Source organism: Calidris pugnax, unplaced genomic scaffold, assembly GCF_001431845.1.
Source record: "Calidris pugnax isolate Ruff unplaced genomic scaffold, ASM143184v1 scaffold30, whole genome shotgun sequence".
Classification (NCBI taxonomy): Eukaryota; Metazoa; Chordata; class Aves; order Charadriiformes; family Scolopacidae; genus Calidris; species Calidris pugnax.
The window spans coordinates 3,675,703-3,700,346 of NW_015090776.1; positions in this window are offsets into that span (position 1 = coordinate 3,675,703).

Sequence of the window (24,644 nt, forward strand, 5' to 3'; positions counted from 1 at the left end):
TAAAGTTACGTTGTCTCCTGTACTTTTATGCAAACATTGATCAAAGCCATAAGGAAAGAAGAAATTCGGGCACAACAGAGGATGGCATTGCTCATCTTCCTAAGATGAAGGAGAACTCAGTCAATGCTCAGTCCAAGAGAAGACTTGATTCAAGTTCACTTGGTCTAATAACCCCTACCTTGCCTTTGAGAAAGATTACCATCATATAGGGCAAATTATACCAAAAGGTGCAGAAGCTGCAGGATACTACAGAAGACACGCTGCAGTAAAGTACTAAGTAGCAGAGCTAAGAGGAGGTATAACTACAAGGTTCCTTTGATTACAGCACCGGGAGATGTGTCCCAATGTATCTTTGGAAATTATGAGGCCCAATGTAACTGCAATGGACTATACTAGAAATTAAATTTTTTATATATATTTCAAGAGCAAAATACTGCAGTGAGGAAAAAAAAGGAGGCAGTAGAAAATTATGGAGAGGACTGTTAGAAAACATGGGGGTGAAACTAGGAAAAAAAGCATATTTAAAAGAAACAGGGAAAGTGAAAAATTCAAAGGAAAGACATAAGAAAAGGACAGAAGCAGGTGAAGAAATGCAGAATAAAAAGTTAAACAACCTGAAGGTGACAAACAGAAAAGAAGTAGAAAGAATAACAGAAAAAAAGAGTGAAAAAAATGTGAAAGATAAATAGAAATGAAAAGGTAGAGAAAATAATAAGAATGAAAGGAACTATGAAATATGAATGTGCCTGCTCTTAAAGCACTGTTCTATTTATAATATTCCAAGATGTGAGACCTTCTTTAGGTCATTAATATTCATGATTTTTTTTTTTTTATTTATTTTGAGGCATTTACTGTTGTCCAGGTTGTTGCTACTGAATAACAAATAATTAAAAGAGAAAAAATCACTCCAGCAGGAACAGATCTGAATGTACCAAAGCATATGGGGAGAAGTCTGCAGGGACAGAAGCTTGGAGAAAGAGAGGCAAAGGAAAGAATAACAACAGAAAACAACAAATAGAAAGTGAGAGACTGAACAGTAGAGGGTGGAATGCAACTGAGAGCCAGAAAAATCAAAAGAAGTTTTCTGGAATATGAACTTCCTAACAAATGTTCATTTAATGCCAAGAACAGTATATATTTTTCATTTACTGTATTTAAATAAATAATTTAATAAGCTCTGCTTTAAGTAAACATGCTGCTGATGGTTTGGCTTTTTCTTCCTTTTTTTTAATTTATTTTATTTTAATCACTAAAACACTTTCCGTGAGTGTGAATTCTGAAACCAGAACATTTGGAAATTCCTCAGTGTTTGCTGTCTTTCCTATTATTATTTTTAATCAGATCAAGAGGATAGTTTGGTTTGTCAAAGTGGGAATAATCCCATGGCAGGGACAAATTGTCTAATGCCCATTTCTGGAACTTGCGACATTTGCAATAACACACGAGAGCACTAAAACTAGCTTTTTGGAAGGTAGTTCTCCAGGCACAGTTGCCAATATTTTTGCAGTGAGTAGATGGCCCATATAACAGCCTACCCAAGTCATGCACCCTCCTAAAATACAGAATATTTATTTTCAAGTAAACATAGCCTGATTTGGGCCATTTTCCAAAGGAGTATCTGTAGTGTTTTATGTTCAGTGTTCCAGCATGAATCACAAATAAACCTGCTGGAGCTATTCTATTTTATTCTAAGAAAATTTAGTGCAGTAAAATCATTATGTGTTTCAACAAATTCCCCACTCAGCGAGGCAGTAGTCATCATACTGTTATAATGAAATATCAATCCCTTTCTAAGCATCATTTAAATTATTACTCATTCTAACAATAATGATAGTTGCTTTTACAGAAAAATGCTTTAAATTTGACTGATTAATGGGAAAAAAAGACTTGTCTGTTAAAATGTCCATTCTTTTTAACATATAATGGAAAAAATTAGTATATATTATATATGATATTACATAATTATATATAAATATTATAAATACATTATATTATATATATGCAAATTATATGTATACAGTTTTCTCAAGCCTTAAGTACAAGGCATGATGTGACTCCTCAAACACAGTGTCTTCTGCGAGGCTCTCAACACTTCTTAGCAAAGCCAGGGTTACTAACGAGCAGATGAGGCAGTTGCCCAAAAGGGCAGACTGCTAGGAGGGAGAAATAAGCCCTATTAATGGCCAGACATTCTGCCTCATTCCATACAGCAAATCTCACTCAGCACCTTCAGCTTCATATCCCCTTCACACAGCACAGGAGGGGAGCAGAAATCAGGAAAGGATCCAATAACCAGAGCAACTCTCCACAATTTTCTCCCTTTGAATCAGAAATGGGTTCACAGAGATGGCTTCAGAATTTTATGGCTGGGCTGGCCACCAACATGGTCCTATTGAAAAGAAAAGAAAGGAGTTGGGAAGGAAGGACATCATTCAGTCCTGGTAAAAATAAGGGATCCTTGCAGTATCTGCAGTCAAGAGCAAAAATATTGGCAGTACACAGACATCCTACCTCACAGTTACTTTTTGTGTCATGCACGAAGCTGTACAATTCAATTTTGCCTGAATTGCCTTAAATCTTATCCATTAAAAGCTTATCAGGTTGCCTTGATTAGAATAGAAAAATTAATAATATTTGTTTTGTTGTTTCAAAACTCACATGCCTTCTTTAAAATAGCTAAGCATTTGCATTCACAATAGTTTTACCTTTTCCTATTAGTAAATATAGCTGTAGTAGCTGAAACTGAATTTCTTTATCTATAATTAAACCCTTTGCCTGTCCAAAGTAAAACTCACTATTAGTTATGGAAAACATATATAATGATCTTATCAGATGGGGACAGAGAAGATGGAATCACTACCAAGGAAGTAAATCCATATTTCTATTTTTTTTCTGGAGAACATCAGAGCTTACTGTTCCCTGCTTTCTTTCCCTTTTATGCTAAGATTAGCATAGATAATAGCCTGCAATTATTTCACTTGCTCTAATCCAGCATCACAGAATCAAAGGCAGGGGTTGGAGGGGACGTTCAGAGATCACCTAGTCCAACCCTCCTGCCAAAGCATGGTCACCTAGAGCAGGTTGGACAGCAATGCATCCAGGGGGGTTTTGAATATGTCCAGAGGAGGAGACTCCACACCCTCTCTGGGCAGCCTGTTCCAGTGCTCTGTCATCTTCAAAGTAAAAGTTTTTCCCCATGTTGAGATGGGACTTCCTGTGTTCCAGTTTGTGCCTCTTCTCTTGTTGCCAGGCACCACTGAAAAGATTCTGGCCTCATCCTCTTGACACCCACCTTTTAGATGTGCAGCACTTACCCTTGTTGAACTTCATTATGTTCCTCTCCACCCAACTCTCCAGCCTGTCCAGGTCTTGCTGAATGGCAGCAAAGCCTTCTGGTGTGTCAGCCACCCCTCCCAGTTCTGTGTCATCAGCAAACTTGAGTATCTTTCAGGCATGTGTCTAAAACTGTGAAAGTCATATCCTACACAGACTTCCAAAAAAAACCCACCAGTGACTATTAAGATTTGGTCTGCTATGTTTTATTTCCCTAGAGAATACATCTTAATACTTTCTGGCATACATTTACTTGGGATCAGCAAAAGTGCACTTGTGTAGAGATAGTATAACTGAATTCATGTTTTTGCCTGCAGGATCTTTGTTATTCATAATATTGCATAAAAAAGGAAAAATATTTTTAGGAGCTGAAGGGGAATTTGAGAACAGAACATCACACTGGCAAAATGAGCATATTTGATATAGAGTAATATAGAGGCAAAGGATATGACCTATAGTATTTTTAAACCATAGGCTTTTCAAATACAACTGAAGGTTTTATACAGCTTAGCATTTTTTCATGTTGAAATGTAACTGCTATGGAAGTGCCATATATACTTTTTGTGGAGCAATGCTTCTCACTCTATGGAGCTAGTTCTGCTTTGAGCAGAAATCTAAACTGCATGACCTCCAAAAGTCCTTTCCAACTTGAATTTTTCTATTGTTCTAAGGCACACTAACAATAAACACCAACATTAACGTGAGGACAACTTCTACCTCTTCCTGCTTACTTTTAAGGAGAAGTTGCATGGATCAGCATGGTCTCCAAGTGTTTTACTTGCCAGAACCTCATGATATCTTAAAGATTTGAATGTGTTGAGTCAATTTAATCTGGACATTTTGTTTAGTTACAGATTAAAAACATTACTTTAAAGCTGTTATCATTTTCTTCTAGCTAAATTGTCTTAAAACCCCACAACATTTAGAGCAGAGGGGCTTTATAAAAAGGGTAAAACTAAAGCAATTATAACACTACAGAATTTTACCTCCTACTTCCCTTGCATTTTTAAATCTCATCATAAGTAATCTGCAAAGATGTTGCTTCAGTGCCAGGATACAAACACTGTGCCCACATTATAACATAATAGCTAAAAAATACAAGATGGAGAAAATGTATTTTCAGGCTTGATTGCTTCCCTTGAAAACTAATGTAATTTTCCTCTAGGACACACAATTTACGGTATGCTTTCCCTACCAAACACAAAAGTAATGCATCCCTGAGAAATTTCTACTCTTCATACAGTAAATTGTTTTGGCAACTCCTATATTGTATGTAGAGGTTTCCAGTTTTTGATCTCTATCTCAATCTTACACACCTTATGCTTCAATTTCAGAAGACAGGCTGAAGAATTTAGGTAATCAAGCAATATTTCAAAACTCATGATCATGAAAATGAGATAGTCATTATAGGAAGTTGTCAGTAGATCTCTTACATTAATTTCATTGCCACCTGCAGCACAGAATACATGTTCAGAATAAATCCAAATAATTTCGCTGCTGTTTTTTAGTCTCAGTATGTCCCTTCTTTAAACTTTTCATCCTTAGCTGGAGTGTACATGCTATAGTATCTCTGTGAAAAATGGGGAGGATTATGACATGATACATATGCCTTTGCTTTCAAGAATGTCATGAGGTCCTCAATGACTTTTCTTGCCTCAGTCTTCCCCTGTGAGTCTAGCCACATGGCCCAAGTCGCAGAAGGCAGGGACTGGGAGACCTACAGGCTGGATGGGCCTTTGAGCAACCTGCTCTAGTGGAGGTGTCCCTGCCCATGGCAATGACCTGTGAAACCTTCCTTTTGTTCAACTGCATTCTTTCCTTGTTTTGGTCTGTAAGTGAAGACAAAGAAATGTAAATATTCCGTTACAGCTGAATTATATTTTTTAGGGTTAAATAAAACTTTTGTTAGGCTAAAATCTAATAAGTACTTATTATTCTTTACAATTCTTTACAATTATTACAATTAACTGCTAAGCTTACCTTACATTTAGAATTATATAACCGTGTTGAGTTCTTCTGCCATTGAAATAGTGGGCTACCTGAAACAACCTAAAAATAAGTAACAATTTTGGAGCCTCTATCCATAAATCCACACATCCAAAATTATGTTTTCAAAATTATCCTAATAAACAAATGTGCCTGATTCACAGAAATTAAATAAGGTAGCTGAAAACAACAAAGCTTCAGCCCTTCTTCCTACAGCAAAAAAGTAGTCAACAGGTAAAAACCTCAGGATAACTATCAATTAGTATCTTTATGTAATGGTCTCCTCCTCCTATTCATGTAACCTTTTTCATTGGGCTTAAGTTAGCCCTCTTCTCAAGGAAACAGGCATTTAATGTTGCCCAAAGATATCAAGGAGTTCATCCTTTGCTTGCCAGTGTGTTAACTGAGCTGCTATTTATCCTAGCTGATTTGATTGCTCTAATGTAATCAAACAGCAGGAACTCACTTCAAAGTTGAGTTCACCTGTAGTTAAAAGTCTGGATCTAGGGATAGGGTGTGGCTTTTCGGTACAGTAATTCAATACGGATTGTGCTTGCACTAGAATGTCATTCCAAATTGGTGAAATAAAGTGTAAGGTATGTAAATGAAGCATTCTGTATTGAAACCAGAATTATCCCATCATAAATGAGTATTCATAAATAAGCATTAAATGAGTATTTATGTCACTAGATCATTTCTAGAACTCATGACAATTATAGAAGAGGACTAAAGCCAGGTTTCTTAAAGGTCATTATTATATATATGTCTTTTCATACTTCTTTTCACCATATGAGATCTTGAAATCTTGACTTAGCAATATATTGTCTGCATATTAGAAAGGAAATAGAAGCCAGAAAGCTTCAGCAGCAGACAAAGAAGAAGAACTGAAAAAATTCATGTATTATAACAAAATCTCCTAGCCTTTGAACACAGCATAATTATTACAATTGACTTACAAGTGAGTGAGCACAGCTTTTCAGGAAGAGTTCTCTATTTCCTCTGCCAGCATAACAGAGAAAGGATGTTTTATGCTGATACACTTATCATATCTGTGCACTTTTTTGATAAACAGACATAGATAGTTATGTTTGTGTTTCAGGAATGCCAACTACTGTCCAGGTGAAGGACACTTGAGAACATTGTCCTTGGAGGCAAAAAAATATATATTTTTTAAATAGGTAATGGGGATTTCATATTATTCCTTCTGACTTTCTTGGATAAGAATCCATTTTGTACTTATCATGTTACTTTAAGAGAAAAAATACACACCAAAAAAGGGTATTTTTCATGGAACTACATTCTTTTTCTATTTGTAACAAACTATGGATAGCTAAACACTTAAAAGACGTGATACAGATTTGTAGATTATGTACCCATTAAAGATGCATCATTTTGCCCACTTCCCCTAGTGAACGTTGCAAATGAGCTGAGAAGGGTAACATAACCGGCTATTACATTGCAAGGCCATCTGATTTACACTCTGCCTATATACTCGTGCATAGCCTCCTGCTCTTACAGGAAGCATTTGAGCATAGAAGTTGTTTTCCAACCCATTCAGAAGAGCTCAGTCAGGATTTCTTTAGCCTCGACAGAATAAAATTATCATAACTTTTTGTGCCTTTCCTAAATGCATTTCAATATCTCAATTATGCAGAAAGTCACTGATGTGAAAACTGATGAAAAAAACCCCCATCAACTCATTAGAATATTGAACGTCAGCCTAATATTTTTTGTGATATGCACATACATTTAGTATTACTCAGAAAGCTGACCCCTGCTCTATGTTGATATTTTACCACATTCAGAAACTCCGAATAAAAACTTGCAGATTTCTTTGTCATTTTAAGGGCTTAAATACTGGAGAAGATGAATTTATGTAATTTCATTGGCATCAACACATGCTGGACCGCTCCAGGTGAAAGTCTGACTGAAATGTTTTCTTCTGAGAATAAAATATCAGTCAATCTTTTCTCATATGGAAATTGAATACAAACTTTCCTTAATATTCTGAAAAAAAATACAGGAGATTATTTTTTCTCCCCTCTAGTTCCATTTCCAAGGAAAGACATGTACAATAATATTTTTTAAAAAAATAGCTTAAGTCTACATATGGAATTGCAAACACATGCTGTGTCTGTACTAGCAAAATCCTTGATAAAACAAACAAACAAACAAATAAACAAAAAAAAGAAAGCAACCAAAAACCCAAACTAAAAAAAAAACCAAGGAAAAAATCCAAGGGAAGGAAGAAGAAAGAAAGAGAAGAAGGGAGGAAAGATTTATGTCATTTATTCCAATTAACTACTTATTTTTTAAGATTAAAGATTACTGACATTAGAGATAGAGATTGCTGCTTCAAAATTAAGGTTGCTCAGTTTTTAATTTGTATGCATGGATTGTTTTTTACAAGAAGTTATGATCCTCCACAATTGTTTCATCCTAACTTCATGCTGTAGGAGTACTTATTTTTGCCACCATCTCTCCAATGAGATAATATTAATAAGCTAGGTTATTTTGTGGGACGTGAGCTCTGTTTTATAACAAATAGTTTTGCAAAGTGAAGGAAAATAGACATTTAAACTGCAACAGTACTCAGTGCAAGGAAAGTGAATTCAAAATAGTTGCTAAGTTGCTAAGTTTTTCTTTGGCCCTTGATATCTTCTATGATTTGAACATAAAGACAGTATTTGGTTGCCTTAGTTTGTTATACTTTTATATCCAGAATAAAACGGAATGTTCCCATAATTATAAAAGTGTAATCAGTGATAGTTTCGCAGCGCCTCACCTGTGGGTTTCTAGTAAGCCCAAGTGTAGCTGGCAGTCAAAAAGACTCCAAAAGTGCTCTGATTTGGTCTGTCCTTCAATGTTACTAACATCCAGGCAGAATGGATGATGCAAAAAGCATCACAAGCAGGGCGGAAGGCTGCAGTACTTGGAGAATCTCAAAGGCATTCTTAGAAGAGATTTTCAACTGTGTAAATTGCTGTACTTCCAGGTACTTCATTAGTGCTGTGACTGCTTACAGCAGCAAGAGCTAAACTGCCGTGCTCATTCCCTTTACACAAGTTCTGCTCACCTGTCGTACATTTCTTTACATGATTTATGGGCTAGTTTAATAACCACTAGCTCTGAGAACAGCATCTTCAGCATAAGAATTCTTGTAAGGAATAAGAGGTTGTTTCTAGGACAAACAGAAATAATAACATTCTATCAAAAATTATATTTTATAACACAAATATATCTTCTTTGCCCTATTAAGGTATTGTGATCTTCGTGAAATCAACCCACAATAGTATGGGAAATATATATTGATTTTTCTTCTGTTAATTCTACTGGCTCAATCTTATCTGATCCTTGCAAAGTAGTGTAATGCACAATGAATAAACATGAGATCCTACATTCACAAATTCATATGCATAATTTTTGTTAGTTAAAAGGATGAAGTATAAAGAGGATAATAATCTATAGCAAATCCTCATGAATTTCAGATTTTCTTAGTTATGAAACCCAGCACCGCTGAATTCTGCTGACACAGCATAACATATTCTATTCGCCTTGGGAATTCAGCTATGGGAAAAATTAACCAAATGAGAACAACAGGAAGCAAATCATAGGTATTCCCAAGGGAACTGGGTAAGCTGCTGGTCGTTTTCTCTCTGGTGAATACCCTGTCTCATTGGCCAGTATCTGGTTATTAGTAAGTAAAAGCATTAATGTTTTTTCTTACTTTTTGCTCTTCTCTGTTCTTCCCTAAGAGCAGCTTTAAAAACCCAGGGAAAAGAGGTGTACTATATGTATACATTGCTTTTTATTCCATATAATTTTCTAGGAGCTGAGTTCAGCCAATGAGCTTGCCTACAAAAATCAAGTCAAATGTTAGTCTTCCTTCCTGTAAAGATAGTATTTTCTTTCCGAGTGGCTGAAATGACTGCTGAAATGGCATGATTTAAAACTATTTCCATAAATAAACAGGGGTAATTTATTTACTTCACATAGTAGTCAGCATTATAGTCAAGTGGAACAGTGTAGTTATTTGTTGATTTAGTTCAAATAAGATAGATTGATATTTCTATGTAATTTTGTATGTATTTGACACAGGGAGCATTTGTTGCTATGTCTAAAAATTAGTCCTGTTAGGGAGCTAACACACATAGCATTTTACATACAATTACAGTAAAAGAAAAAAAGAATATATTATTAGTCCCTCAGTTGGTGATAAATACTAAAAAAATGAGCAAAAATTAACAGCTCATAATCAATCATGACATCCACTTTAGCTACACAGGATCTCTTGTATGTGACTTCATAACCAGGAGCAAGCTGATACGGTTGCTTGTGCTTACATTGCATAGATATGTTGAGAGAAACGTGAGCAACATGAGCAAAATTTGCATGAAACTATCACACATGACTTTATCTCAGAAACCCAATGCTATTATTTCCATATCTCACTTTTATGCATGTAATAAAGTTTATACTGTATTTTTATTTAACCTACAAAATTATTGTTCTTTGTCTTTACTGATTCTTTTCCTAAAATCATAATTCCCTGTATCACTCAGTCCTCAGAAAGCACCGATGATTTCTGCAGGTATTGCTCATGTGTAAAGATCTATAATCCTGCAGTTTGTATCTATAGAGGTTAGGAATGCCAGTCAGAATCAACAGATTTACAGTGTGGATAAGGTACTAACTGCACATACAGAAAATAGTGACACTGAATACAATATAGTATTTTTGTGAGTAGCCTGGGAAGTACATTAAAATGTAACTGTGCTGTAGAAATATATTGGACAATTCATAGATGAAAATGCCAGATTTTAATTAGCAGATGTTTAGAAATACTTTTAGATTTTTTAGGTAATTTCATTTTAACTCCCCAGGAGTCTGTCAGCATCTCAGTCTTGGCAGAGCATTGTGGTTTGTTATCCCACTTGAGCCTAAAATCCCACTATGCTTGTAATTATATTTTTTGATTATCTGGATCTCTGATAACACTAATCACTTCTTCCCTATAGATCAAGAGAAGTGCAGAGGTTGTAGATAGTGTTCTTCTTTGTGCATAGATATAAGCAGATGTACGTAGATGTAGTCTTTTATATGACAGAGCAATGGTTTTCAACTTCTAAGCTATAGACTCTTAAAAAATTTTTAATACAGATGCCAACTGTATAGGTTTAGAGAGTTTTCTGACACTGGTTTGTGGTTCCATTAGTTCTCTTTCGTACACCATTTATAAGTGTCCATGGTCTTTCTAACCCTGGGATCTAGACATCAGAGATGATCCAGCAATACCAAAGTGGCTAGCCTGCTCCCTCTGTTGCATTCACTGCTCCTGCTTTCTTCAAATTCACATCGATTTTGTCTTCAGCTGTATGCTCAAAGCACTACCCTGGAAAGCTGTGTTCATTTTCTTTGGTCTGCTACAATGAAACTTAAACACTCCAATACTTCCAGAATAGTAGCTCAACAGAAAGGAACAAGAGCCTTCTTTTAGAGTGGCCTAAGGACAAGATGGGACTGCAGGTAGGACATCCTCCAAATAAACAGTGAGACCGACAAAAAAACCCCACAAGATAAGAAGTACTAAGAGCAGAGGAGATAGTGCATTTTGGGTGGGGAGGAACAGCATATAAATCCCACAGGCATGATTGAAGAAAATGGCAGAAGCAAGAAGACATGCCCACTTCATTTCTAAGTTATCTCCTCTAAGTGTTCTCCAGCATGATCACCTTGACCAGTGTGTGAGCCGATGCAGGCAGGATGCAGGAACAACTGAAAAAACACAGATGAGAGGCAAAGAACAAATTTAATCTTGATACCCCATGGATTGGGGAAACTCCAAAGCAGCACCCAGGCAGAGGCAGAGGCAAGCAGGGCACGCAGGCACTACAGAACAAGAGAGAGTTCTTATTAGCAAGAGAGTCCTCGTTAGCAAGGGAGTGAGAGAGCGAGGGCTCATGCTTGCTGTTCTCACCTACATTTCAAGGATTCAGGCAGGCAGAGTTTTCCGCTGTGCTTTGATCTTCTTCAACAGCAGGGCAGGAATCTCGGGTGTGTTCAATAAGGTGCCCCTGGGTCCATCCCAGGCCTTCTTTATCTCCGTGCAGATGTTCTACTTGTTGAGCACATAAAACTAAACAACAACTAGTGTGATATATGTGTTCTCCAGCACCTCACGTGCAAGTCACTTGGATTGTGTTTATAGACCTTCTCGCCAATCTTCCGTTACTTTCTCACAGCCAGCAACTAAGAATCATGAAGAATCACAGCCAACAGGGATCACTGCATAGTATCAGCTCCGTGGAATTCTGCACTCATAGCTAATTTATGATTAATAGCTTTAACGATGAAAATCAATACTGTATAAGGCGTTTGCATGAGCTCTGCTGCCAATGAATTCAGTGCAGTTTGAAGTTTAAAGCTAGCTTTATTGGTCAGCCTTCTAAGCGCACTCATCACAGCTATCACTTTTCCCCTGATATATGTATATACATGCATACATATAACCATTCCAATATGGTCATAAAATACTAAGTTTCTACATGTCTTGAGAAATAGGATGCAAGGAGGAGCAAAGAACCTTTTTAATTTTTTCATCTATGAGGAAATTAAATCATGACTTCAAATTCTGCTAAATACTTGAGAATTCTTTTAAGAAAAATATAATGAACATCTTTTAAAAGGCATCAGAACAAATGTCATTACCATTTGAGCTTTGTTACAAAGCTCAGAAGGTTTTTTGTGCATGTATTTTTTTTTTCCCATCTGGTAAGGTGGGAATGCTTTTCTAAATCCCACAATAGAGCGTAAATATTTCTTAAAAAAAAAACCCTCTACAAATCCTGCACTTGACTCTAGGTATTTGAAATTTCTGTTCTGGATTATATTTGTGGTCTTTGCAACTGTGCGTACCAGTCCAATAAAATCTGCTCCTCATTAAAGTGCAATTGCACACTTGTACATTCACATAATTTTTACCGCAAGTTTCTATGCAAATGTGTTAAAGGATGTTAAGTGTCTGTCACCTCCAGCAGCACCACAACCCAGGGATTCCTCCTGCCCCACTGCTGGACCCCAGCCCGCTGTGCCTGGAGACCCACAAGTATCTCCACTCCAGGCTGCTGAATGTGGCTGCTGCTGTTCCGGGTGCAGGTTCATCCAGTAGCAAGGCTGAGTGTGCATCCCAGACACACACACACACACACACAGAGAGAGGACTGACGTGGTCAGCTGCACAGACTGTCATAGACAAAGGTGATGCTTTCACCAACATCCACAAAAAGTACTGCCAGGACTCACGTAAAACATAAGTGTAGGTAGCCAAGTTCTCTTCCTCCTTCTGTCTGGTCAGGATTGAAGCTCCCTAGGGAAAGCCCATCTGTCCTCACTTTCTGGATCCTCAAGCACACATGTTTGTGCATCCCGTGAGTACCACCATGGCCCCTCAGTCTGCCTGGTACCTTTACCCAGATCCCAGGATTCTGGTCCACAGGTTCACTAGTCAGCCCAGCTTGACGGTCACTAGCACTCAGATGAATGGGCTCACACACTTTTTCCATGGTCACACACGCACACACCTCATCTGCCCCGTATCCTGCTGGGACTCCCACATACATAAAAACGCACCTTCATTTTAGGAACTCATTGAATCCCTACAGTCCTAAATCATTGAGACCAGTCCAATTATTATACCTATAATGCAGTTTCTCTGTTCAGTCTTCAGCCATTTACTAAAAATTATTTAAACCAGGCAAGCAGGTAACTGGAAGCTGGGAAAATGTTTGTGTACAAAACGCAGTGTAATAATTGTTCCTTGAAAAACCAATTTTGAAAACAGTATAGCTGCAAATAGTGATGGATATGTTACTAAAAAATCATGATATCACCTGTTGTATACAGTACATGTGACATTTTTAACTAAAGAGTTTCTGGCCAGGTATAAGGGACAGTAGGTCAAAATATTTCTTGGGAGGCTGCAGACTTCCCTCCTTAGCAGCCCTCTTTGATTGCTGCCTTCTTAATTTTCCCTAAGGCTTTCTTGGAAGTTTTCAAAATTCCTAGAACTAGAGCAAAGAATTACTTTACTACATGGATACTAAAAGAACATTTCTATACTGAGTGTTAAAACATTGAAAGGCAAGTAACTCCAGATGAAACTAAAGCTTGGTACAGGATCAACTCCTTCGTCAAGCTGACAACAAAAGGTGCTGACAGTGCTGGCTTTGAATAGTTTGTTCTACGGAAGAAGGATTAGATCATTTCATTCAAAAAGACTATGCTGTTGGTAAATTTAGATATAATGATACTGCTAGAGACTTCTGGATTTAGTTTTGCTAATATAGATCTGGCTAATGTATTTGAAAAAAAAAATATGTCGAGGCAAGTAGATAAGTGCATTTCACTCTAATAAGATGTAAAATGCAACATTTTAATGATTTTCTGCTGGACTGGTAGTTTCTGATCACTTAGTGAATTAGTGGGATCATATGTTTAAAATTATGCTAGCTATGAATGCATATTGAGTAATCTGAAATGATAAATTGCAAAATAGATATATCTCACTTGTACTTAAAACTTGGAAGTTTTTAAAACATTGGTCAGGAAGCTCTTCCTGGAACTCAGACTCTATCAGATGCAATTCCAAATTTTGCAATGAAATCAAGACCTGAAAATATTTAGAGAACAGATTTACAAATTTAATAAAGTGGAATCCTTCAAAAGAAGTACCAGAATGTTTCCTGATCCAAATTTATCTAATTTCATGCTTAAATACCCATTTACATCCTCATAAAATGCTCAGTAAAACCGCAATTAATTTGATCTGCGCCTTTAATCACATTTCATAGATTGTTTTCAATTTTATCCTGCAGAATACCATCTGTTTCACTTCTACATCTTGCACCTCTATGTTCATTCAGTGGCTTTGTAGGAAAAATAAGAGAAATGTGGTCTCCTGAAAAATCAGTTACTCCTTGATTTGTAGCTTGTGGGAAAGGGATGTCAGTAAACTAAGTGATCAGCCATGAATCTCCATGGCAGATTAAGTCTGCGCTAGCTCATGTTAGGATCTCTAGTTCTCAGATTCATTTTGCACATTGTGCTGATAACTATATAGGAATGAAAAGACAACCCACCAGGTGGGTTTGTTTATTTAAAACAGGCGAATGAAAAAATACCAGATGAGATTCCGAATTACTCTCTATTTAAAGAGGTAACCTTTACTAGCAGCAGGATGAAAACAAAGTAAATTCTAGTGCTCCAGTTTTATTCACAAAATATAATTAAATGTAAGAGTACTGTATTTCTGTCCCTCTTAACCGGAGATTGATGTGGTATCCTAAGTGAGATTAAAATTCAGGCAGTGTTTATTACAAATAAGACCTCTTTTCAATCACTTTCAAACTTCCAGAAAGGAGAGACAATCTGTTACTGAAGAACACTGAGAATACTTTTGAAGTAATTTCATGCAGCAATTTCCTTGTATATTAATCTGATTTTTCTCAGTGTTCTTTTGCACCTTCTGCCCCTGAAATTATTAAACAGGACAAAGGGCAATGGTTTTAAAACAAAAGAAAGTAGAATTACATTAGATATAAGGATATTTTATTTTTCATACAGTGTGTGGTGAGACAATGGCACGGGTTTTCCAGAGAAATTGTGGGTGTCCAATTATTAGAATTGTTCACGGTCAAGTTGATCTGGTGAAAGATCTCCCTGCCTGTGGCAGGGGGTTGGATTAGATGATCTTTAAAGGTCCCTTCCAACCCAAAACATTCTAAGAGTCTATGATTTTATAATCATCTTTGCTAGATGATTCTCACAGTGAACATATGTACCCACCAGGGAAGAGGAAGAATAAGGGAAATAACTATGGTGTTGTCTTTGACTGATCTCACCACCTCCAGCTATTTTCAGCTCACAGTGTTCCTGCACTGGATTTTGTTTCTGTGTATTTAGAAACTCCCACAAGATTTCTCTGTTTGCTCATTGATTTGATGTATTGCTATTATCTCATGACTCTTGCTTGTAGTGAATGGATGATTGAAATCACTTAAAGAACTGCTGTCAAAAGTATTAGGAAAGTGATTTTAATATGATATTGCAAAAGTGTGACTTAACAAAGTTTGATAGTAAGGTTCACTCTATTAATTTCTACAGGGGAAAATATATAAAGGAAAATTGAATTTGTTCAAGTTAGAATGATTCACAGAGATCAAGGACAAAAAGGGTAAGGGAGACCATCCCATTGAGTCATGGTGTTCAGAATGGACCCCCCCCTTTTTTCTAAACTCCCCCTCAGAGAGGATTCTGGCATTCTATGCTGCTGCAGGTTCAGTCCAAGGGTGGGATCACCATTTTGACACACATCTCAGACCTGAAAATACTAAAAAGAACCAAGGAGTATATCTTCTCCAGTCTTTTGGTGCTGTGATCTTTTATCTTCTACAGCTTCAGGAATTTTCTCATAAAATACCTATTTGTTGTTTGTTTTGATAATTGCAAGTTTCTAAATCTTCTGGCTTAGTTGAGCCATGTTTTGAGGTTTTTTAAGCAACAAATGCAGCTTTGGGCAGGACGTTGCTATTATGGTCGATACTGACAGCTATGGCTTTCAATACATATATATGTTTTTAAATGAGAGCAAGGTAAGGATAAGCGATCCCTTCCCAAGCAGAGATCACTACCCATCAGCTACCCTACTCTGTGCTTCTTTCAATTTTGCCTTGAACAGCATATTGTTTAGTTTTAGATATGCATCCCCATTTTCCTATTTTACAACTGGCTGCTTTTGCCTGTTAAGTTCCGTTTCTATGCTCTCTGTTCCTCACCCATTTGCCAAATTGATGTGATTTGTTCTCCGTGTAAGACATCCCATTTTGTGCAGTGCAGTGAATTTTGTTCTGTAGCTGAAGTATTTGTAAGATACCTCTTACAGTGACAGGTAAGAATTGAAAAGCTAACTTACTATCAAGTTTGTAGCTTCAAACAGATCACCAAATACTTTGCATCTATGTGGCCTTTTACCCTGTCCCAGCCACTCTGAGTTCATTGACAATCTTAAGTTTTTTTCTTTATTTTCCTTCCTTCTTGGATGCCTTTCGTGAAATCTACCTCTCCATCTAGTTGGGGTTTTTTTGGGTGCTCTGATCCTGGTAGACCAAATATCTTTCAGCTGTTTTCCTGGATGTCATTTTATGGCCAGTATATGTAAGAAAATAAATCTGGATGAATGTTGAAAAGGAATTTAAAGCATTTCTAGTGTGAATTTCTCAAATTCAAGAGTAACTATATATTACATTCTTGCCTCATCTAGTGAAAGGTGTCCCTGCCCGTGGCAGGAGGGTTGGTCTAGGGGATCTTTAAAGATCAAGCCAAACCATTGTATAATTCTATAATTATATTGAAGTGTACCTATTAGAATGGAAAAATACTATTTTCCTATAATGTAAGCAAACTCTCATTGCTTCCAGAAAGTTTATGTCTTTGATTAAAGGTCTTTCATTCTAAATAATGTAACTGCCATGAGCAAATGCTGATACAGAAAATGAGGAAAATGTGAGCTGCTACGTTAAATTGACTTCCTTTCTTAGTTACCATGGCAATATAGTCTTCCTGTGGGGAAAACTTTCTCGTATTATAGCTATGTAATTGCTAATGTCTTCTCTATTATTAGAGCTATATTGAGCACACTTTGTCAGTTTTCTATAGTGTGCTGCAAGGCTAAAAAATAGTTTCTTAAGGCCATCTGATTGTCTGGTTGTTTGGAAAGGGCTGTATATAAGGACTGGGGTTTTGGCAGCTCTGGATAAAGCATGCACTCAGACAGAGCATTGATTTCAGGAGCATTCATTGTTTCCCAATAGTGTGAGGAATGCAAGCTCTGATTATTAAGAAAACAAATCAGCAAGCAGCTTACTGAGAAGCAGAAGCGCCTTCATTCTGCATTTGGTTGGTGCACTGAATTCACATGTACAACATGAGCTGATTTTGGCTTGATACAAGGAGCAAACAAGTCTCTTGGATCTTGAGGCTTTTGAAAGATATATTACTCTTCAAAGACAGTGAGGAATCCAGCAATTTGAACTAATTTAGCTTGAAGCACCTGAGCATTAGCAATGACTTCTGTATTGCTTTTACCCTTTGCTGATCTGTTTTTTGCTCCACGAATCTGCAGTCTCAATCCTAGACATTTACTAACTCCAGGCACAACTATTCTAGCAATAGATGTCATCTTGTACTTGAGAACCCCCAAGAAACCCTTCATTTAGTCCAATTTTTCTCTTATTTCCTCTTTCCCACTTCTTCTAACTCTTTTTCTTTCTTTCACTCCCTTTTAAGTGTATTATTCAAGCTAAGGTTCACCTATTCTTATTCATTTCCAATGCTTTTAGTACATCCAGGGGCATTTCATAAAGATCAAGTCATAATCATTACATTGTTATTGGTAGGATATGTTTCCAACCTAATTCTAGTCTTGCAATAGTGCACACTATCATGCTTTTGCATCTGTTCATGATAGCAGTCCACTGTTTATCTCAGTGATTCTGTTTTCATTTTGTTTGAAATACTTGCTTCTTTACTAAAGGATGTTTTATTATCTCTAAGGATTAAGCTATTGAGGAAAAGATTTTCTTTTCCTATGTGAGATGTGAGCTGTAGCAGCAATGATTTATTGTGCTTAACAACCAGAAATAAATTATCCTGGTTTTCTCCTTTAACCTGTAAAGTGTTTCAGGAACATGCCTAAATGTCAACCAATTTGTTTAAATACACATGGAGTTGTGGAGTCACCTAGACTAATTTCAGCTTCCTAACAGTCAGACGTAACATTACTCAGAGGAAATCTTTGGATTCTACCTGATTTCTTGTCTTTAAAAGGGGGTGAGAAATTCTTCAGTGATAACTGAGTTTACGCAGTTTATACAGGGGCGCAGCTCTGTTGCTGTTCGACATATAAGCAAGAAATAGCAATTTCTTCTGGATTCATAATAATAAATACAGTTAGAGGCAATATTATGTTGACTTCTTATTTAAAAATGAATTAAAATTGTTTTTGTTGTATCTGCTTAATGTCATAGATACCAGATCACAGTAATGGTACTGAGTCTGAACTAATCCGAACGGAAGGCAGCCACTGTATGTTTCTGTGTTTCTTTCACTGGGAGGAGCTAGATGTACCTCCATGTAGACCCAGGAACATCCCATCTCCAACAGATCTGAGACCAAATGGTGCAGAACTCTGAAGTGACAATGGGTGAGAACACAGGACCGGGATATGACAACATAACAATGTTAGGACTTTGAGGTTTAGATAAATTGCCTGACCACATAACCTATTAAATATGTATTGTCTCTTGTATTTAATGAGTATGCTCCCTGGAATTCAAATTGGTCTCAGTTTTACCTAGTGACTAAAGAAAGACTTCCAGAGTCATATTTATAGGTGTGAACATTCATGTAAAAGAAATGTGAAGTTTCATAGAATCACAGAATTGCCTAGGTTGGAAAGGACCTTTCAGATCATCTAGTCCCAACCATCAGCCTAATACTGACAAAATCCACCACTAACCCATGTCCCTCAGCACTACATCTACCCATCTTTTAAATATCTGCAGGGATGGTGACTCAGCCACTTCCCTTGGCAGCCTGTCTCAATGCTTAATAACCCTTTCAGTGTAAGAATTTTTCCTAATGTCCAATCTAAATCTCCCCTTGCACAACTTGAGGCCATTTCGTCTTGCCCTATTGTCTGTTACTTGGGAGAAGAGACTGACGCCTGCCCCTCTACAACCTCCTTTCAGGTATTTGAAAAGAGTGATAAGGTGTCCCCTCAGCCTCCTTTTCTCTAGGCTAAACAATCCCAGCTCCCTCAGCCACCCCTCATAAGAGGACAATAAGATCCTCATCTCCAAGGACATGATCTTCTTTGAATATTAAATAAGTTATTTATGCTCTCAATTTTTGGCAACGAATGTGTCTGTTGAGGTTCTTACTGTATATATAGGTTGTTAAGTGCCAAATGTTAAATAATGACTGTGGAAACTTAAAATTCACAGGTATCTCCAAATTATAGGCTGTAGTTTACTTTTGAGTGTAATGCTTTGGGGGAATGATATTACCCAGGATGGCTGATTAGCTTCATAAATTTCAGAAATTGAAGATGGCTACTTTAAGGCTATTTTCCCACCAGTTTTGTTAAGGTAGTGAATTGCACAGCCACATGGGATTTTTTCTGTCTTTCTTTATATAAAATTAGGATCAGAAGCAGTAAGGACTGGAAATCTCAGAAGAAATACTAATCTTACAAGAATTCTATCCAAGTCTTGTGGGTCTCAAAAGAACACAAATACTTTGGATAAACAAACATTAAGATGTTGCTTTTTTTCTAGCTTCCAGTATACCTTTTCATGTTCTTTAACAAAGACATGCTGAAAAATATTTTGCCACTTTAGGCATTTGTTATTTAATGTTGTGTTCTTAAAATAAGAAGTAAGAAGATATAATCTTAAGAAATATCTACCTTGTCAAAGGTATCAGTGTAATTCTCTTTCTAACCTTTGAGTTCCCAAATATCTCTTCAGATGTGGACTTCCACTGTTAATTGTCTTCAGATTCTATTCCAAAAACATCTAAAAATAAAATACTCAATTTTTCATCAGCTTTAATATGCATTATTTGCGATCTTTGTATTTAGAAACGTCTTCTGATTAGAATAAATAATGAGTAGTAGGGGATGCCATCATATTGTATCTTTCCTGAAAGCTCTCTGCCTTGCCCACTGAGAGATATCCCATTCCTGTCTGTTCTTTATCTTTCCTGGATCCCTGAGCATATTGAGAATATTCCTTCACAGTAGTTTTGTGCCATTAAGCATGTTTTTTGTTTTGCTTGCAAGCTGACTTTGTCCCTTTGCCTACAGTTGGCTGGATGTGAAGGGAACAATATTAACATTGTGGATTTATTTGAGTTGTGCTGTAAATGTCAACAAATTCTGCTTGCAAATATACCTTTATGCCAACATTTAATCAAAAGACGTTATGGAAATACTCATCTTAGATAAAAAGATGTACATTCAAGCAAACACTTGTACTTCCTTTTGCAAAAACAATTTAGCTCTCTTTTTCTATCAGTTAATTTGCTTTGTTTCTTCAGCATTTCTGTGGGGAATGAATAATTACTAGTGAATCTATTACTTAAAGACATGTTACAAGCACTGCAACAAGACTGAAAGACTTCCCTTCTCCTCCTTAGTCATTATCTCCACAGCTACTTCCTATAGTCTCAACTAATCTACAAAAGGCTGACTGTTCCATCCAATGTCAAATATCATTTCTGAAAGAGATAAATCAGATCTGAACTATGTAGGACTGGATAGAGAAAGCATGTGAATTCAACAAAGGAATTTATTCTGAACGTGTCAACATGACCTCAAAAGCATTTATCATACGTCTCAAGATGTAGGGTCTCAGTAAGGTGTCTGAAATGTTAGCTTTAATGTCAGCTAAACCAGCTTATAAGAGAGGAGATGCTGTCACCTTTTAAGTTGGGCATATATGTCTTCAATAATCACTCATTCTTGACATACCTTTTAGTTTATGAATGTATATTTCTTATCTTATCCATTTGTGATTTTTGAGGAACAATTTAAGGACTCTAGCTATTTTTCTCCATCAGTGATACAGATAATAGTAAAAAGGTATATTGCGTCTGAAAAGAATGTTTAAATGCCTTCTATGGCAAATGGGGAAGTGAGGGTGGACGTAACAAATCTCACTAGAAATAAGCTTAAATTTATGAAAATATTTTTCCTGAATAATTCCCTCCAGTAGAATTTTGTAAGCGTTTTCACTAGGTGGCACGACTTCCTTGCAGCCTCTGAACGACATTTGCTGTGGTGATTTCTTTCTGTTCTCAAGTCAGGTTGTCCATCCTACTTCCTCATGTCCTCTCCCTGGTCGTGGAGGCAATGCCACAGGGTATCTCGTGGCATGGTCTGTCTCTCTTGAGCCAGTCTCATAGGAGAGTGTCTTCTTCTAATGGCTGTGACATGGGTCCATGCAGGGGAAGAGTGGGATCTTTCCTCCATCCTGGACAGTTTGTCAGTTTCTTAAACAGTTTATCAAACAGTTTCTCATCTTTCTCAGTAATTTTCTCAATCATTTTCTCAATCATTTTCTCAATTTGCTCAGCCATTTTCCTGGCCATTTTCTTGGTTTTCTCAGCCAGTTTTTCCATGGCTGCTACAGTGAGGGGAGCCACTCTGTGAGCCACTTCATTTACAGTTGGTGTATCTGCATCAGATCCTCCCCAGACCATTGTTGGCAATGTGGGGGAATACATCCATGCTGCATTCTGCACACAAACTTCCGCAACATAGGTTGTTTCCATGGCATTTCATCGGGGTCCACATTCACTCACCAATCACCGTAAATCACCTCTCACACAGCTAATTCTCTCAGGTACTTAATACCTTTCTCCATGGTGGTCCACTTGCTCACGTGGCATTCAATATCATCCTTAAAGGGATGCCTGCCCTTTTATGGCTGACCCCTAGAGACTGAGTGTGTGATTTTCTCCCAATTGCATTATCAATACCTTTGTCTCCAGCCAGGTTTCCGAACTGTCTAGCTTCTCTACCTTCTAAGTCTATGCTATTGGCCTCATTATACCAGCATCGGAGCAGCAAGGAGATAAGTGTCTCACCTTCATCACAGCTAATGTCCTTTCTCATATTTTGCAAGTCCTTCATAGGATTTCGTGATTACCACTGCATCTGATTCCTCCTCCTGCGCTGATTCTGCCCGAGAAGGACTCTCTTCCTGATCCATATTAGAAGGCCCCTTTCCTTTGTCTGTTTAGAAGGTCCCTCTTCTGCTGCTTCATCAGAAGGATTCTCTCCCATGCTATCTGTTGGTCACTCTGGGAAGGAAACTTCACTACAGAGTGCTTCTGCCTGTTGCCTTTTCACCTTTATGAAATAAGACTTTGATTCCTTGATGAAGAAGCTGCTATATCTATATAGTTTCCAATATATAAGTAATACCTGCGGAATAATTTACTCCACAGATATTTTAATTGGGCTGTAGTTTCCTGTTCCTTCCCCAGATTTTTTCCTTCAGCAAGATGATTTACCTTATGTTTTGACACCAAATGATTACTCATGTATAAATTCCAAATGGTGAGGAGGCATTACTGTATGCGAGTTGTCTTTCCAGCTACATATGTGAAACAAGAGTGACATCTAGTAGTCAGTTCTGGTAAACACAGGTGTATTTATCTTGTAATTATATTTCCTGTCCTGTAATGAAGTGCTGTAAAATTACTTCTCTTCCACTTAAAACAGAAAGCACCACTCATTTGTGGAGCTATGGTACTTTACACACAAGAATTATTCAAACCTAGTAGCATTCTTGTTAGGAATTTTTAAAACCAATTCCATTTTGAAGTTGGGTAAACAGACTAAGTATAAAATGGCTTGTCCAAAGTCCCCCAAATTTCTATGAAATAATATGGAACAGAACCTAATTTTGACTACAATTGACTTACTCTTTCCATAAGTTACACTATCTTGAATTATCAGGTATGAAATTATTTCCAGCATTGCTGATGCTGTGTGGCAAAGAACCATCTCCTGATTGCACTAGATTTACAGTCTACAGCTAAAAATGCATAATGTATGTTCCAAAATCCATATGTAGGCAAGTATAACAGCACTCTGTTGCCACTTGCCTCTCCAGAGGAATGCAAAGAGCACAATGGCAAATGCAGTTTTCCGTGCCCTGGGATACATTATAGCTATAATACTTGTGAGTACCAGCTAGGAATTCTAAGTACTGGGTTTTGATCCTTGGGACAACAACTTCTTTTCAGCCTGTGTTCATTCAAACTACCTTTTGAAAAGGTTTGCCTACATACTGTCTTTTATAGGCAGTAGCACTTAGAGTAAGGAATTAGTGGATTGGACCCCCTGTCAAACTCTCTTTGGGAATAAAGGAGCAGAACAGAACTGGCAGCTATTGAAAGACATTTTTCTTAGAGCACAAGAACTCCCAGTTCCCATTTGCAAGAAATCAAGCAAGGAAGGTAGAATACCAGCATGGGATCCCACCTGGTATGTAGGGATGGGATCAGGAAAGCTAAGACAAAGCTGGAGCTGAATTTGGCAAAGAATGTGCAAAATGATAAAAAGAGCTTCTACAGGTATATTGTTCAGAAAAAGAAGATGAAAGAGAATTTACCACTTCTACACCTCCATGTCCCCCTGGTTAGTAGGATCGGAGGACTAGTGACAACTGACAAGGAGAAGGCTGAGGTACTCAACAATTTTTTGCCTCAGTTTTCACTGGCAACCACTCTTCCCACGTCTCTAAAGTCCCTGAACCTCAAGACAGGGATTGAGGGAATGAAATCCCACCCTTTGTAGCAGAAGATCAGGTTCAAGACCACCTGAGGAACCTGAACATGCACTTAGTGTCTAGGTCATCTGGAAGCCACAGCCAGTCATCCTAATAGCTTCTGAATGTGAGTAAGAAGCATGCCACCCTTTGGTTCCACCAGTAGTACTGTGATTTGAGAGAATCACACCTTACATGGAATGTGGGCAGTACCCTGCCTATGTCTGTCAAAGGGCAGGATGTCAGGAGGCAGAGTGTTACTTCCACCCCTGGATTCTCTCAGATCATCACTTGATATGGAGTTACAGGCTAGAGTGGTCTTAAGCAAGTGGTTAGCTATATAGTAAGCTAGGTGAGGTTGATGTTCCAGCACCTGCAGGAAATAATTTATGTAGCCAGGAGTCAAAAACTGGTGCATCACAAGATAAGTACCATAAAATCACCTCTACCAAGCATCCATTGCATGAGCATCTGGGAGGTGATTGCTATGGTGTCTTCCCAAATGCTATAAGAGAAGCTGTAAAAAGAGATTACAATTCAGGGTTAGCATCCACTTATAACCAGTGGCCCCCAACCCGTGTTGGGGTGTGGTTTGAACACAACTTGGAAAATGCTTTATAACACAATCTAGAGCCTCATCCTCTGATACTAAAAAAAAACCCCAAATATAAGCAATGCCAAAAAATAAGATAATTTCAAAAAGAATAGGCAAAATCTTCTAATAAGTACCCTGAGATCTGAGAACCAAGAGATTAGCCATGGCCATAATTCAGCAATTCGCCAATCGGTATTTTTGGTTGTCACCTCATGCAAGGGCCTTAGTCGTTCCCAGAATTTCTTAGGATTTGTCTCAATGCATCGATCTTGGTTTACACAGACAACAGCATGTGGCATTTACTAACACGCAAACATCACCTTCTGCAGTCA